Raw genomic sequence first — 15,704 nt, 5'->3', positions numbered from 1 at the left:
TGGGGAGGTCTGTGCACAGGACCCGGCACATAGTAGGTGCTCAGGAAACAGCAGCCCCCCCCCCTTTCTTTCCAGACAGAAGCCCACGCCCTGGGGTCAGAACTGAGGAGAGCAATATTCAGTGCTGAACCGAGCTGCATGCATTTTCCTGATCGTCCTTTTAGAAGGGACCTGGCCCCGGCGTCCCCACCCCCACCTGCCCCTGTGTGTAGACGGTCAGTGGCGACGCGACAGTGAATTCCACCTCTGTCCTCACTGCTGGCCCGGAGGGTACAGATGGGCACAAGCGTCAGCCGAAGGTTTCCCTGTGCCAGGCATCGAGTCCTCCCGTGACCCAGAGGCGGCCATCAACACCGACATCAACACCGACGCTGACAGTGACTCCATGGCACCTGAGCGCTCGCGGTCACGGTGAGATGCTGTCGCTGTATGACAGCACTCTTCAGCACTGGCACAGGGCACTGTCCCCTCTCAGGGCCCTACACGAAGCCACAAGGTCCTTGCAACAACCCTCTGCGGTGAGTGCCACAACTGTCCCCAAGAAACGAAGGCAGACGGAGGTTTAGTGACTCACCAATGTCACCCAGCCGGGAGGGGTGGGGCCGGGACTCGAACCCAAGCAGCCTGGCTCCAGAGGAGCCCATGGTTGGAATCACCTAAACAGTTTATGCCAATCTACATCATGCAAACGGCAGAACTGAAGCTCAGAGAGGTTAGGCAGGTTTCCCGTGGCCACACAGCTATTAAATGGTGCCGCCAGGATTTACAGCAGGTGGGCCTGACTCTGGGGTCCCCGGCCTTTGCAGCCCCTCTCTGGCCCTGGCTGCCTCCTCCTCCCAGCCCCCCAGAGCTGTGTCCGAGACTGAGGGATCCCTGAGTCACCAGAACTGTGCTCACAGACCTCAAAGTCCCCATCCCGCTGTGTGCTCCCCCCCTGAGATTCAGTGTTGAGACCTGTAAGAGGGATGTGGTTAAAAGGCAAAAAGAGGGTTATAGTGTCACCAGGAAGTCACCTTCTCGTTCCACTAAACCCACATCGTCAAAGCAGTCCAAGAGTCGAAACGTGTGTCTCCCGACTCTGACTTGGGGGATGGCTGGCCTTCCTCCGCAGGCAGCCCTGGGCCACCGTGCTTCAGGGTGAGTCCTGAAGCAGGGCATCCTGATCCTGCTGTGTGACCCTGAGGACCAGTGACACCACAGTCTGACCCTAGAGCTCCCCATCCAGATGGCGCCGGTGGCCTCCCCCTTTCTGTGTGGGTCTCTTTGCCTTAGTGGGGACCCCCTTGCCATCTGCCAAGCCTGGAGAAGGCTGGTGGGAGTAAGCGAGTGAATGAATGAATGAATGAATGAATGAATGACTTTTTCTGCCCCTCTATGGGTATCTTGGGAGCCCGCTCTCCTCACAGATGTCCCAGAAGATGATTTTGTTCATGTCTGTGAACGCCCAGCACTCGGGGCACGTGGAGAGGGCTCCAGTCTTTCTCCTTCCTTCTCCTCACCCCAGCCCCTCCTGGCTCTGCCAGGAGTCCCCCGGGGGACCCGGGTGTCATCGCCCAGGGCCTGCGTCGAGAGAGGTCTGGCACCAGCAGCCCAGTCGGATCCCATAAAACGCTGCCTGACTCTGCCCAGGCAATTCTGCTCGACCATCCCCAGGCCTTTTAATCCATCCATTAGAAACAGAAAAACCCATCAGCTAACAAATGTTTCCGCACAGGCCGTTTTCCCTGCTTATGAGAAATTAAGTCCACGCGAATCTCCCCATCACCAGATAGTTAAACTCGCCGAAACACAGAGAGTGCCACCCCCTCTCACGACGTAGGCCACGTTCATGGTGGGCTTGTGACATGTCAGGCATTATGCCTCTTTGGCATCCCTGACCACCTGTAAGCACTGGGTAGTATTATGATTTCCAGTTTTCAGATGGAAAAACGGAGGCCCTGAGAGGCAGTGACTTGGGTAGGGCCACACAGACAGCCAGCGGTGGCCCTGGGGTGCCGACCCAGGTCTGCCTGACTCCAGAGCCCCCCTCTGCCCCCACAGTTTCAGCAAGCAGCTCAGAATCCCAGACCATTTGGCAGGAAGGACCCTTGGGAGGCCATAACCTGCAGACTGATGGGGACTTGGCCCCAGAGAGGGGGAGTGCCTTGCTCAGGGACACAGCGAGACCACGCCCTTGGGTTGCGTTGCTCTGGGGTCCCCCCCACTGCCTACCGGCCAGAGGCAACTACGTGCCCTCGTCCAAAGCCACCACGCAGCGGTGTTCACACTTGTATGTGTGCAGGGCGGGGGAGGGGATGAGTTGTGAGCTATGGATTCCTGGTGCCCCCATCAGAGGTCAGGACGAGAGCCCAGGAACTGGCGTGTTATCAAGCACTGTAGCTGAAGGGGACAACCTGAGCCCCTAGCTTACCCCTCCAGGAAGGGTTCTCAGGCTGGGCCTGGTGCAGGAGGAGGTCTGAGGGCCACAGGGAGCCCCCCGCCCCCTCCAGATGCAGTCCAGGGAGTGGTGTTTGGGATCCCGGGGAAACTCCGGCACAGCCAGGCTTTCTCCAAAAGCATCATGAATCACCTGCACAGCAATGGCCACTCCACGCATCCTGCCGGCAGCTGCCCGTGGTTCTCACTGCTGCCCCACGGCTCGGGTGGGGCAATGGAGGCCACCCACAGGAAGTGGCCTGGCCGGGCAGGGCCATCACCACACCCCGTGATCCCCCCCGCCCCCGGGAACCAGGGACTCTGCCCAAGCACAGCCAGTTCTCCCCTACCTTGGCTCCATTGGAAACAATCTTAGAAAGCGTCAGGCCCTGCTCCTGTGAACAGGGTCCAGGGCACGGTCTGATTTTGCCAGAGGCCCAGACTCAGAGCCAGGCAGGTCTGCCCCGTGTGCTGTCTCTCACGGGATGGGAGGGGGGCTCCCCTATGTGCTCCCGCCCCGGGGTCTCTGCCCTCAGATGTGTCTACTTCCCAGACCGACCCCCCCCCCCCCCCACACGCTCTGCAGGGCCAGCTCCCCGCAGGAAGGTGGCGGGAGGCCCAGGCCAGAGGCCAGAGGGGTGGGGCCCCACGCTGAAACAGGACAGGGCTGGGAAAGGAGGTGCCTCCCTCCCTTTATCATCTTTGTTTGCTCTATTAAGGGGGGCACTGTAAAGGGAGGGGAAGGGCTGCCGTGGGGCGGGGGCAGCGTTGGGGAAGGAAGACCAGGAAACAAGGCAGCTGGACGCCCAGCTGGACGGATGCGCAGAGACCCACCCACAGAGACCGAGAGAAAGTCAGAGATAGAGACGAGAAGGGGGCGGGGCGGGACGGGGCGAGGTGGGGGCGGGGGGGTACCGGCGAGGGGGAGAGACCCCGAGAGAGGAGCGGGGAGGTCCGGGGGTACCGGTAGTGGGTGAGGCTGGAGCCCCCTGCCGGGGGCCGCCCAACCCCTGTCCCATCCCCTGTCCCCGCACCCGGCGTGACGCGCGCGCGCACACACACACACACACACACACCGCGCCGCCGGCCCCGGCCACCCGCTGGGGCGCGCGGGCCACCCCCCCCCGGAACCCCCCGGGCCCCTCCCCCCGCGGGGCCTCCGGGACCCGCCGCCGCCGCTCACCTTGGTCCCCGCGCCGCCGCCGCCGCTGCCGCTGCCTCCGCGCAGAGCTGGAGCCCGGGCCGGGGGAGGGGGCCGCGGAGGCCCCGCCCCGCCCCGCCTCCGGGCGCGCGCAGGGGCGCCGGACGCGGTCACGGCCACCGCCGCCCGGGCCGGCCGCTGCCGGGAGACCCGCGGGAGGAGGCGCCCCGAGGCCGCTGGTGGGGGGTGGGGAGGTGGGTTGGTGGCAGGGGTTCGCCCCAGCTGGGAGCCGGGGGTGGGGTGGGGAGGGCCGGGGCGCCCTCCGCGGACCCCCCACCCCGGTGCGCTGCGCGGGCTGTAGGCGGTGCCCCGCCGCGGATGGGGCGCTCCGACCACCCAGGAACCCACCCCTCGGCGGTCCCTAAACGCCCGCCGAGCGCCCTCTCCTCGAGCCTAGGCCTGTGCGCGGCGCTGCGGACCGGGCGGAAAACCCAGACACTCAGATCCAAGTCCCTGCCCTGGGGCTCGGGGTCTGCCGGCTGGCCGAGGGGGCAGGGACGGGGGGCTGACAAATGCGGTTGCAGCACCTGCACTCCCCGAGGCTCTGGTTCTCCAAGGGTGGCCCCACCTGCTCCGTGGGGGTCACGTGTGAGCAATGCACCTTCTCAGGCCCCACCCCAGACTTAGAGGATCCAGGGCTGGGGCCTAAAAGCAGGGTGTGGACAAGCTCCGCAGGTGATTCCCAAGCTCGGGGGAAGTTTGAGAAGTGCTGTCCTGATTGAAATATCCAGCGGCCCAGGCGCCAAAGCCCAGAGGACGGACGAAGGGGGTCTTTTCACCCTGTTTGTTTACAAAGGTCCACCTCCTCTCCTTTGTGACACTGTGTTGGTGGGAGAGGGAGGGGGACAGGGGTGAGGGTGGCTAGCACTTCTCCGGCAGGATGAACCATCAGAGCAGGGCGCAAGGCTGGGGCCTCCCCACGTGGTTACTGGTCCTTCTGTGTTTTAAGGTGCAGTGACGGTTTTTGAGTTTTGAAATGCAACTACGCAAATATTTCTGTCTGTAATCAGGACGAAAGCCTACCTTTCTCTCCCATGATTGTGCATGCTTTTAATACGCTTCATTTTTTAATTTTTGTGTGTGAGAGAGAGAGAGAGAGAGAGAGAGCACGAGCGAGCAGTGGGCAGAGAGAGAATCCCAAAGCCGGGCTCGAGCTCACCAACCGTGAGACGGTGACCTGAGCCCAAGTCGGATGCTTAACCAACTGAGCCCCCCAGGCTCCCCAGATGGTGCTTGTTTGAAGCTAAGCTACCTGCCCTCGTTAAACTGGGACAGGTTGGGGGGCACCTGGGGAGGGGTTCAGTCGGTTGAGCAGCTGACTCTTGATTTCGGCTCAGGTTGTGGCCTCGCAGTTTGTGAGTTCGAGGCCAGAGTGGGCTTGGGATTCTGTGTCCCACTGTCTCTGACGGTCTCCTGCTTGTTCTCTCTCTCTCTCAAAATCAATCAATCAATCAATCAATCAATCAATCAATAAACATTTCTCGAAAAATGGGAGAGGTGAGCCAGCAGGCCTTCCTGGTGAGTGGAGGCCAGGAGAGGGAGTGTGCTGATGGGCTTTGCCAGGGTCCAGGGACAAGAAACTCTGCCTGGGCGGCGGGCCAGGGCGTCCAGAAGGTGGAGAGGGCATCTGGACAGAGGCACCAGCTGGAGCACGTGCATGCAGTGAGTGTGTCCTGGGAATTTCCAGCATGTTCTCTGGACTCTCTCAGACAGCTGCCCCTTCTTTTTTGTTCCCTCACCCTGCTTTGGTTTTCTTCCTAATGTTTGCACTTGGAGTTATGTTCTGTCATTGGTTATTTCTTTATGGTTGAGTTTGTCCACGAGGATGTGAATTCCCTGAGAGAGGGGACTTGTCTCTTCTCTTCCCCCAAAGCGTCCCCAGCGGTTAGGTGCTTTGAAGGTGCCAATGAGGTGTTGACGAGTGGCCCCATAATGAACACTACTGATCGCTTGTCACTTTTCTCCCCAGAGCCATTCACCGAGGGGTTCTGCGCCCACCCCGATGGACGGCAACCCAGCCGGTTGGGGCTGGCTAATGGAAGCAGCAGCTGGGGATCAGATTCCCACTGCCCATGTGCCGCGTCGCAGGCACGGGCTGTGCCCCCTGTGACCGTCACTCTGGCCGGGAGGCCCCACCACAGCTGTAGGTCCCGCGGGCTTCCGTGTGAAACACTGCCTCCTCTTTTTTTTTCTTCCAGCTCCACGGATGGGAGTAGCTTCCTGCAGTCACAGCCTCTGGGTGCCCCTGAACCTGCCCACGCCTCTGTAAACAGTCCCTTTAGCGCGTCCCTTATTTGGGTCACACCTATGACACGATGGTAGATACGTGTCATTACACGTTGGTCTCTCTCTCAAAAATAAACATGAAAAAAATTGTTTGAAAAACGCCTGAGACCACGCACTGAGAAAGGACAGAGCCCGTATTTGAACCCAAGACCCTCTGTTTAATTAAAAAAATTTTTTTTAATGTTTTATTTATTTTTGAGACAGAGAGAGACAGAGCACGAGCAGGGGAGGGGCAGACATAGGGAGACGCAGAATCCGAAGCAGGCTCCGGGCTCCGAGCTGTCGGCACAGAGCCCGACGTGGGGCTTGAACTCAGGAACTACGAGATCATGACCTGAGCCGAAGTCGGATGCTTAACCGATTGAGCCACTCAGGTGCCCCCCAAGACCCTTTGTTTTAAAGCCCCTATGTCTGGCTGTTTGGGGATTTGAGCTCTTCTCCCCCCAGGGGTCTAGGACGGGGGGTAGACAGTGACAATGAAGCTGACCCCTGGAGCCCCTGGAGAGCATGGCCGTGGCTGTGCTCCCAGGATGCCCTTCTGCCTCTCTCAGTAACTCAGTGAGAGCTGAGTGTGTCCCCTGGGGCCTGGCAGGAAACCCCAGCGAACTCATGTGTGTGTGTGTGTGTGTGTGTGTGAGAGAGAGAGAGAGACAGAGATGTTCCGAGGGTCACGTGAGGCTGTGGGAAACCACCAGGAGGCTCAGGTGAGGCCCCTGTCCCTGCCACAGCAGCTAGTTGACCTTCTATTTCCTTCCTTTCTTTTCTAAGTGAGCAGATGAGGCCCTCGCCCACTGTGCCCCCGCCCACTGTGTGCCTGGACTGTCCCGGAGCCGAAGGGCACAGTTCCTGCACCCAGGAGACCAAGACTCAGTCCCTTGTCGAGTGACCCCTCCGCTCCGAGCCTCAGGCTCCTGTCTCCACAATGGGGATGGTCACGCTTGCTGATTTCACAAGTTTGTGTTCTTACTTACTTATTCATTGTTGATGGAGTCGTTGAAAGATGTTTTACAAGCCCTTGCTCAGTGCCTGGCGCGTAGGAAAAGCGCTTTGCAAATCTGTAGCCCTGCGCGGAATTTAGTTCTCTGATGGGTGAGTCTCTGTTGTGGGACAGGGTGCAAACCCGCGGACTCAGGCCTCTGTGTGTGCGTGGGGGGGGGGATCCTTGCAGACCCCCACCCAGTCAGGGCAGACAGAGAGACAGAGGCCAGCGATGTGCAGTGACTTACCCAGTGTCACACCGTGTGCCGGGCGGGTAACCCACACGCCCTCTCCCCCGCAATGTCCACGTCCTAATCCCCAGGGCCTGTGAGTCTATTACCTTGCAGGGCAAAAGGCGCTTTGCAGATGTGATGAAGGATCTTCAGATGGACGGATGGCCCTGAATTATCCAGCGGGCGCCCTTGACATCACGAGGATCCTTCTCAGAAGGAGGCGGGAGGGCCAGAGTAGGAAAAGAGTGGCACGGAGGGACAGAGACAGAGGGGGGTAAGGAGGTGGCACGCCTGTGGCTTCGAGGGGGGCGGAGGCCACAAGCCACGGAACGCAGGTGGCCTCTAGAAGCTGGAAGAAAGTACGAGACAGATTCTCTCTGAGCCTCCAGAAAGAACGCCGCCCTGCCCGCTTCCGGCCTCCAGAACCGCGAGAGAATGATTTGCTTAAAGCCCGAAAGCGTGTGGCCACGTGTTAGAGGGGCCACAGGAGGCTAGTTTATACAGCAAGGCCAGGTTTGGAAGCTGGTCTCCTGCAGCTCAGCTGCGCCCTGCTCCCCCGACTCCCGGGCTGCCGTCCGGGGGCTCCTGGGACATTGGCCGGTGCTCCAGGATTCATTTTCCTCACGTAGGGTGCTTAAAAAGTTACAAAAAAATACACATAAAATAACTAATAACGGAAAAAGCAAAACAAACGTGACTCCCAGCCTCGCCTACCCAGGGGACCCCAGCTGTTATTCCAGATCAAGAAGGTGGGCGCTGGGCCGCATTTGGTGACACGAAGGGAAAATACGGGTTTCTGAGTAGCGATGACACGACAGCGGCTCTCCTTCGGCACCTCGGCTTCTTGGACTTGACCCCTTGTCTCAGAGGCTCCGGTGGATGGCACTGGATGTGCGGGTCCCTCCGCACCCCCCCCCCCCGGCAAGCACCTGTTAATGACGGAGCGGGGGCGCTGGGTCCCCAGGGCGCAGCACAGGGCTGGGGCCACAGCAGGTGCTCAGCGAACGTCTTACAAGTGATGGAAATGCCCTGCGGAGCTCCGCACAGAGTTGGCACCCGAGAGCTATTCCGACAAAGGCACGCCTCGCCCGTGTGCCACACCTGGGATTTACGCACGGCCGTTGCCCCTGGACGTCGCACCTGTGCGCCACACGTGGGTGTTGCGCACAGGAGTGACAGGTGGCGTGAGAGGAGGCTGTGGGAGCTGGGAAGGCCTTGAGGCCTCCACGCTGGCCCCAGGCCAGGGCCGGGTGGGTTGGCGGGAACGTTGTCCTTGGCTGTGTCTCTCTTAGGAGGTTCCAGACTCTTCCTTTGGACTCTGGAAGCGTCAGCAACCTTCAGGAGGGCACTGTCTGAATGGAGCCCACCTCCACAAGCTGGTACCAAGAGGTTACTTCCTTGGTATGATCCAACCTTGAACCTCTCGTCTTGGGAATGTCCTCCGGCCCCATCCACCCAGGATTCCAGTCCACCCAGACTGCCTGGCCCCTGACCCCCACAGGAAGTCCAGAAACCTGGGGGGGCCTCAGTGCAGAGCTTGGCCCATCCGTCGTGTCCACCCCGGAGCCCCCCATCCCAGCATGCGGTGCGTTCGGGAAAATTCCTGAACATTCGAGCCTTTCCCTTTCTCCGGAGAACCCTCCCTCTTCAGAGCAAACAGCTTGTCCTCCCGTGGAACATAGACACTTACACGGAATATCAGCGTCCAACAAGGCCGCTAACGGATCATCAAGACGAAGACAAGACCCCTGGGTCATCACTGAACACGGACGACCGCATGAACATCGTTCGGGCCACAGAAGGACCAAACCTCCCCGGCCCGGCTGCAGGAGCCCGGTTGCTTCACCAGCCCCGGCTCCGGACAGGACCAGGCTCCCTTCCCTGTGGGTGAGGGTCACCCAGAACCCCCCTTCCTTCCAGCGGCCGGTCCGGAGCAGACCCCTGCCTCCTCAGGCCCCCCACATCCCCCAGCACTCCCCCAACACCCTCTAAGTCCTTTCTAACCCCCTTACTGAATGCCCACGCTGTTGGGGTGGCTCTCCCTGGCACCCCCCCTCCCCCCAGTGTCCACGTCCTAATCCCCAGAGAGTCTATTACCTTGCAGGACAAAAGACACTTGGCAGATGTGATTAAGGATCTTCAGATGGAGGGATGGTCCTGGGTCACCAAAGTCCTCCTGCAGACCCTCAGACTGAGGGCGAGAGAGCTGGAGGGGAGGTGGGAGGTTCGAGCCCGGCTGGTGGCTGTGCCAGCTGAAAGGGAGACTGTCTGCCGCGGATACTCCTCTGGTGACAGGGCCCTGGTGGCCGGCTGGGGGAGGTGACCCAGCGCGGCCAACGGGCAGAATTGCCGGGCTGGGCTGGAGGGGTGGGGGCTCTGGCCGAGAGCGGGTGGCCGCCTGACTCTCCCTCTGGTTCTGGCTCCAGCATTAAGATTCATCTGCTCTGGGCCCTTGTCCCAGTTGAAACCCAGGCGTCCCTCTGTCTTAGGCGCTGGGTGGCCTGCTGGCCCACTGGCCCGGGGGGGGGGGGGGGCGTGAGTCTGGTTCAATCTGAGGACCATTTTCCATGTTTTCCATGGGCCTCATCTATGCTAGGCTTTGCATTTGGGGCTGGGCTGCAGATGGGAGCCCTGGGCAGCTCCGGGGGCAGGGGACCCGGACTCTGAAACCAATTTGCCACTGGTGTGACAAGGGCTATGATACTGGGAGCCCAGAAAGGGCCCTGGGGAGCTGGAGGGGGAGATACCCCTCTCTTCCTGGGAGTTCAGTGGCAGTTTCCTACAGAGGGCAGACCTCAGCTGGGGACTCCGGGACCAGTGCTCACCCCCCAGGCCGGTGCCCTTGAGCGTGGAGGTTCCCGTTAAGTACCCCAGGCCTGGTGCCTGCCTGTGAGGGTCTTGGGTTCAGATCCAGGCACTGAGGCAAGGCAGGGGCGCCTGACAGGGTGAACTCGGCAGGACCCGGCCTGCCAGCCACGTGGGCCCGATTCTTCTTCCGGAGACCCACTCACTCACCCCTCCCGGTGGGAATGGCTCTGGCTGAACAACGGTCCCTCCCCTACCCGGGGTGGCGGGGGCGGAGCGCAACTTGGGGATGAAAGGGATCTGGGCCGAAGCCCTCCACACAGCCAGCCCCTGTCCCCCTGCCCCTCCAGCGCCTACCCTGAGAACCTGGCAGTGGGCCCCCTGCCCTTGGCCCAAGCATCCGGGGCCAGGGAGCGGGATTAGCAGAGCCCAGCCGTCCTGCCAAGGAGCTGTCTTCAATTGCCGCTTTCTGATTTCCCAAACAGAACAAGCCTGGCCACCACAGAAACCCAGGCCCAATTGGCCTTAAAATAACTCAGCATCCTCGGTGGCCTTCTGGGCAGAAGCAGCCCCTGCAGCCTTCTCCCCAAGTTCAGCCTTCCTGGCTGCCCCATTCAATGCTGGGACCATCTCCCCCTCCGTGAGGCCGGGCCTGGTGAACACTCTGTAGATTCCCTGGGGTTTTCTGCACGGATGATGGTGACACTGGCACTTAGAGACGGGCTGGGACCTCCTGGCTCAAGGTGGAACGAAGGCGGGGACAGTGGACACAATGTCTCCTTCCCACGCCCCCCCCCCCACCCCCCGGGAAAAAGCTTCCAGGCTCTCACCATTCCCTGAGCCCCTGGCTACAGGTTTTCTCGTAGTTTCTTTTCCCAGTCGGTGATGTTCCCTCGTATTCTTAGATGGTTGAAATTAAAAAGAAAAAAAAAAGGTTGTGTTTTTTTTTTTTTTATCATGAATGAATTTGGTCACGTTTGTTTTCACATCCATTGAAATGACAGCGTTTTAAGAAAATCCTTTATTCTGGTAATGAAGTGAATCGCACTGATTGATTTTGAATATTAAATCAACCTCGCATTCCTGGAAAAGGGCCCACTTTGCCACGCTTCGTTATTCTTTGTGTATTTTGCTGGGCTTATAATTGCGGTGAGGGTTTGCATCCGCGTTCGAGAATGATATTGGTCTGTAGTGTAATCTCCTCTCTCGCTCTCCCTCTCTCTCGCTCTCGTGTGACGTCCTTGTCAAGTTTAAGTATCAAGATGGCTCTACCTCGTTAGGACAATCTGCGACGTGTTCCTTCCTCCTCTGGTGTCTGAAGGGTTTCTGTAATAATCGTGTTGTTTCTTCCTTAAATATTTGAGATAGTTCGCCGGTGAGGCCAACAAGGCCCAAGTTTCCCTTGAGGAAGGGAAGTTTGAATTACAAATTCTATTTAAAATAGGTATGAGGGTCTTTACATTTTCTGTGTTCTTCTTGGGCCAGCTTTGGTAAGTTATGGCTTTCAAGGAGTTTGTCTGATTCACACGAGCCATCAAATGTGTCGACATGAAGATTTTTGCAACGTTCCCCTACGATCCTTTAACGTAGGTAGGGGTCTGTAATCACGTTTCTACTTTCCTAGTATTGCTAATTTGTGTGCGTGTGTGTTTCTTTTTCTTTTCCTTGATCCGTCTCACCCAGGCTTTGGCTATTTTATTAATCTTTTCAAAGAACCGATGATTGACTTTGTTGATTTTTGTATTCATTTCCTGTTGCCGCTGTAGCGAAATGACTTAGGGCCCGGCGACACCCATGTATCACCTTACGGTCCTGAAGGTCAGAAGTCTGACGTGGGTCTCACGGGGCTAAAATGAAGGTGTCTGCAGGGCTGTCTTCCTTTCTGGAGGCTCCCGGGGAGAGTCCCTCCCGGTCTCTTCCAGCCTCTAGAGGCGGCCCGCACTCCTTGGCTTGCGGCCCCTGCCTCCCTCTTCAGAGCCCGGGATGGGGGGCTCAGCCCTGCTCTGATCTCATCCCTCAGAACCTCTGCCTCCTTGTTCCACCTTTAGGGACCCTTGTGATTGATTACACGGGGCCCACTGGAATAGTCCAGGATAATCTCTGTGTTTCAGCAGGCTTAATTTAAGCCGTGACCTTGATTCCCCTTTGCCGCCTATTGTAACACATTCCCAGATTCCGGGGATCAAGGTATGGATGTCTCTGGGGGGCTGTTATTTTGTCTTCTATAGTTTTCTCTATTGTTTATTTTCCATTTCATTAATTTTCTCTCATCTTTATTTCTAGTCTCCTACTTACAGTGAGTTTAATTTGCTCTCTAGATTCTATTATTTTTAATCATTGTTTTAAGCCACTAAGTGTTGGGGTGGCTTCTTTTTTTTTAACGTTTATTTATTTTTGAGACAGAGAGAGACAGAGCATGAACGGGGGAGGGTCAGAGAGAGGGAGACACAGAATCTGAAACAGGCTCCAGGCTCCAAGCTGTCAACACAGAGCCCGACGCGGGGCTCGAACCCACAAACCGCGAGATCATGACCTGAGCCGAAGTTGGACGCTTAACCCACTGAGCCACCCAGGCGCCCTGTTCTCTGGCTTCTTTAGATTACTGGCTTTAAACCTTTGTTTTTTTAAAAAAATGTAAACACCGAGGGGCACTTGGCTGCTTCAGTCGATGGATCGTGTGGTGTTCATCTCAGGGTTGTAGGTGCGAGCCCCATGCTGGGTGTAGAGACAACTTAAAAACAAAATCTTGGGGTGCCTGGGTGACTCAGGTGGTTAAGCATCCAACTCTTGGTCTCTGCTCAGGTCACGATGTCACAGTTCATGGGATCGAGCCCCGTGGTGGGCTCTGTGCTGAGAGCCTAGAGCCTGCTTGGGATTCTCTCTTTCCCTCTCTCTCTCTCTCTGCCCCTCCCCTGCTCATATGTTCTCTTTCTCTCTCTCTCTCTCTCTCTCACACACACACACACACACACACACACACACACACACACACACAATAAATAAATAGACTTAAAAAACAAAACCTTTAAAAAATACACACATATATATACATGTGTATATATATACACACTGAAAGCCATAAAATTCCCTCTAAGCCCTGTGTTAGCTGCTTCCCACAGATTTTGACACGTATTTTCATTTCCATTCCGTTGAAAATATTTTCTCGCCTCCCCTGAATTTCTTCTTTGACTCACAGGCTTCTTTCACTGTGTGTTTTTTTAAATTTCCCAACATTCGGACCTTTCCTAGGTTGTTTCGTTATTCTGAGTCAACGAGAGAGGAATTCTCTGCATGGTTTTGGTAAGCGTATCCAGACTCGTTTCATGGCCCGGGAGCTGCTCTGTGTTGGTGAACGTTCCCCGTGGCCTTGAAATGCACGTTTGGAAGTTGTTCGGTGGCCTGCTCTACAGGTATCGGTTGGGACAAGTTGGCTGCTCGGCCTTCTGTATCACCGTCTCCCCTCTGTGGCCGCGGTCCCAGGACTCGCCTCCCCTGCTTGTAAACCCCTGGCCCTTCCCCTGGGCCTGGGGTCAGTGGCTGTGGCTCGCCACTGAAGAACGAGGGGGAGAAATCGAAGCGATGCTTTGGTCAAAGTTTGTCCCGGAGACGAGATGTCAGGTCATAAGCGGCCCAGGCAAACGTGTGAAATGCTCGCGTGGAGGCCAGGTGAGCAGGCGGCCTGGAGTGCGGGCAGGCGTTCACCTGTTCCGCTTTCCAAGTCGCTGCGTCCCTCCAGGGCCCAGCATGGGCCCGGTGCTCCCTAACGACTCCTCCATGCGGGAACCACCGGAGGGCAGGGCTCAGCCAGATCTGGGTCCGCGTCCTGGCTCTGCCCCAGGGAGCTGTGCGATCCTGGGGGGTCATTCACGTCCCTGACCCTCGGCTTCCTCATCTCTTAAGTGGAAGGGTAATCAGTGCTTTGCAAGTGTTGAGACGGGCAGAGAAGGACTCCTGTCCGGCATAGCGCCTGGCGTGGGGCGGTGCTCAGACTTTACTGCTGGTGTCCAGTGCCCTGGGGGCTCCTGGGCACTCTCTGGTCTGTCCAGAAGCCTCGGGTGGCTCTGAACCTTGGAAGCGGCACCAAGGAGGCCTCTTTGGCACCTTGTTATGATCCCCATCCCCTTATAGACTCCTTTCCTGGCTTCTTGGCCTCCGAACATCCAGGGGCAATTTGATTGCTCCTAGAGACGCTGGGCTCACTACTTGAAGCCGTTGCCCGAGCTCTCATTGTGGGGCTCAGGCTGGAGAAAGATCTTTCTCGTCTACCTTCCTCGTCTTTCTCTCTGCTGCGTCACCTGGTCACCGGGACCGTCCACCTAGGGAGTGGGTGCCTCGGCTTGGAACACGGTTAAAGCAGGAAGGTGGACACAGGGAAGTCGGCGAGGAACGAGATCCTGCCGCTTCTCGCTCCGTTGCCTTGAAAAGCTGGTCTCGGTGTTTCTGGGGTGCGGTTGCCTCTTTGTCCCTCCACCCTCTGCCCCGCAATCTCCACCTCACCCTCCGGGAACGGCCGCAGTTCGGGCCACATCTGAGAGGCGCTCCCTGCCTCCGGGCCTGCCAGCCAGCCAGCACCTCACTGTGGCATTGGGCTGGAGCAGGTACGGGATGGGGCAGCACCCGCCAGTGGGCATCGTCTGGCCCTGGAGCCTGGCTGGGCCTTAGCCCCAGCTGTTCCCTGTAGCAGCGGCATCCCCGCCCTGGCTCCCGCAGACGCTGGGCCGTGGAGGTGACCGCTGCCCCCGCCCCCGGCTTCCCACGGTTGCTTCCTACCCTTCTGCTGCAGGGGCTCCCCCAGCACAGGCGTGACCCTGCTCCAGGGGCCCAAGGGACCTTTGTCTGTGGCCCCGATGGAAGCCCTGGAGCGCCCTGGCCTCCTTGCGGGTCCCGTGAGACATCGGCCGAGCCGGAGGGGTCCCGCGTTCGCCCTGGGCTCCTGCTGGCGGCTCCAGCGTGACCCTGGGTGGAAGGACTTCTGTCTGGCTCAGCCAGCAAGGGGCCCAGGACGGACTCAGTCCCAGCTCACGGAATTCTCATAACGGGAACCTCTGAGCTCAGTTTGTGACCCATAACAAACGCTCAGAAAATATATTTTCAACAACTGTGTGCACGTAATTACAGGTTTCTGGTGCCCATCTCTCCTCCAGAGCCCGACGGTAACTTGGCGAGAGGGTTTTGTCTGATTTATTTGTCAGTCCCCAGCCCCCGCCCCACCCCCGGCCGGGCTCCAACACCGAGGACACCAGGGACACGGGGCCAGGGACTGAGTGTGGGAGTGAGCAAACAGATGGGCGACCCAAGCCTCCCCTGAGCTGGGGCCTGGCTCCCCGGCCACAGTGCTTGGCCTCCCGGAGCTGGCGGGGTTCTCTGGCCTCTGCCCTTCCGAAGAGCTAGGCGGCCCCTCGATGGGGCCCTGGGCCTCCGAAATAGGACGAGGTTCTGAGACACGAGGATCTTGGCACACCCCCTTCTCTCCCCAGCCTCCAAACCGCGTGGCCGGTGGAGGGAACATATGATTTGAAAAAGGCTTCTCTAGTTACATGGAAACTCCTGCCAGGCACAGGGAAATAAATAAGTCGCTGACGAAGTCCAGGAGCCCAGCACATTTGATCCGCTGCTGTTCTGGGAAGAGGCCGGAGCGGCCCCGGACCAGAGAACAGCCCGTCCCCCTGAATCGGGCCAGCCCGGGGGGATGGGCTGTGAGAGGAGATCGTGCAGGGGCCCGTCCCTGCTGGTGCCCACCGTCCACGCATTCTCTCATGACCCCCCCGCCGTCTCCATTTACAGGT

The 15,704-nt window shown here is 58.6% G+C and overlaps 1 protein-coding gene and 1 long non-coding RNA gene across 2 annotated transcripts in view; both read right to left on the bottom strand.

Annotated features, from left to right (window-relative positions):
* PRR5 (proline rich 5) overlaps nucleotides 1-3,650 on the bottom strand; it is a 49,886-nt gene extending 46,236 nt beyond the window's left edge. Inside the window, exon 1 of the mRNA XM_023257597.2 lies at nucleotides 3,599-3,650. The gene's annotated coding sequence lies outside the window, so the exon portion shown is untranslated. The remainder of the gene's footprint in view (nucleotides 1-3,598) is intronic.
* A 2,569-nt stretch (nucleotides 3,651-6,219) lies between these two features.
* On the bottom strand, nucleotides 6,220-9,379 carry LOC123386768. Its single transcript, XR_006601184.1, has 3 exons — nucleotides 9,211-9,379; nucleotides 7,221-7,462; nucleotides 6,220-6,999 (listed from the first exon to the last, which is right to left on the bottom strand). It is a non-coding gene; the product is annotated as an uncharacterized LOC123386768 (long non-coding RNA).
* Nucleotides 9,380-15,704: the final 6,325 nt, after the last annotated feature.

The sequence above is a fragment of the Felis catus genome, chromosome B4 (assembly GCF_018350175.1).
Source record: "Felis catus isolate Fca126 chromosome B4, F.catus_Fca126_mat1.0, whole genome shotgun sequence".
NCBI classification, from domain to species: domain Eukaryota; kingdom Metazoa; phylum Chordata; class Mammalia; order Carnivora; family Felidae; genus Felis; species Felis catus.
Note: the sequence above shows the minus strand (reverse complement) of the source record. Positions and strands in the feature narration are given on the sequence as shown.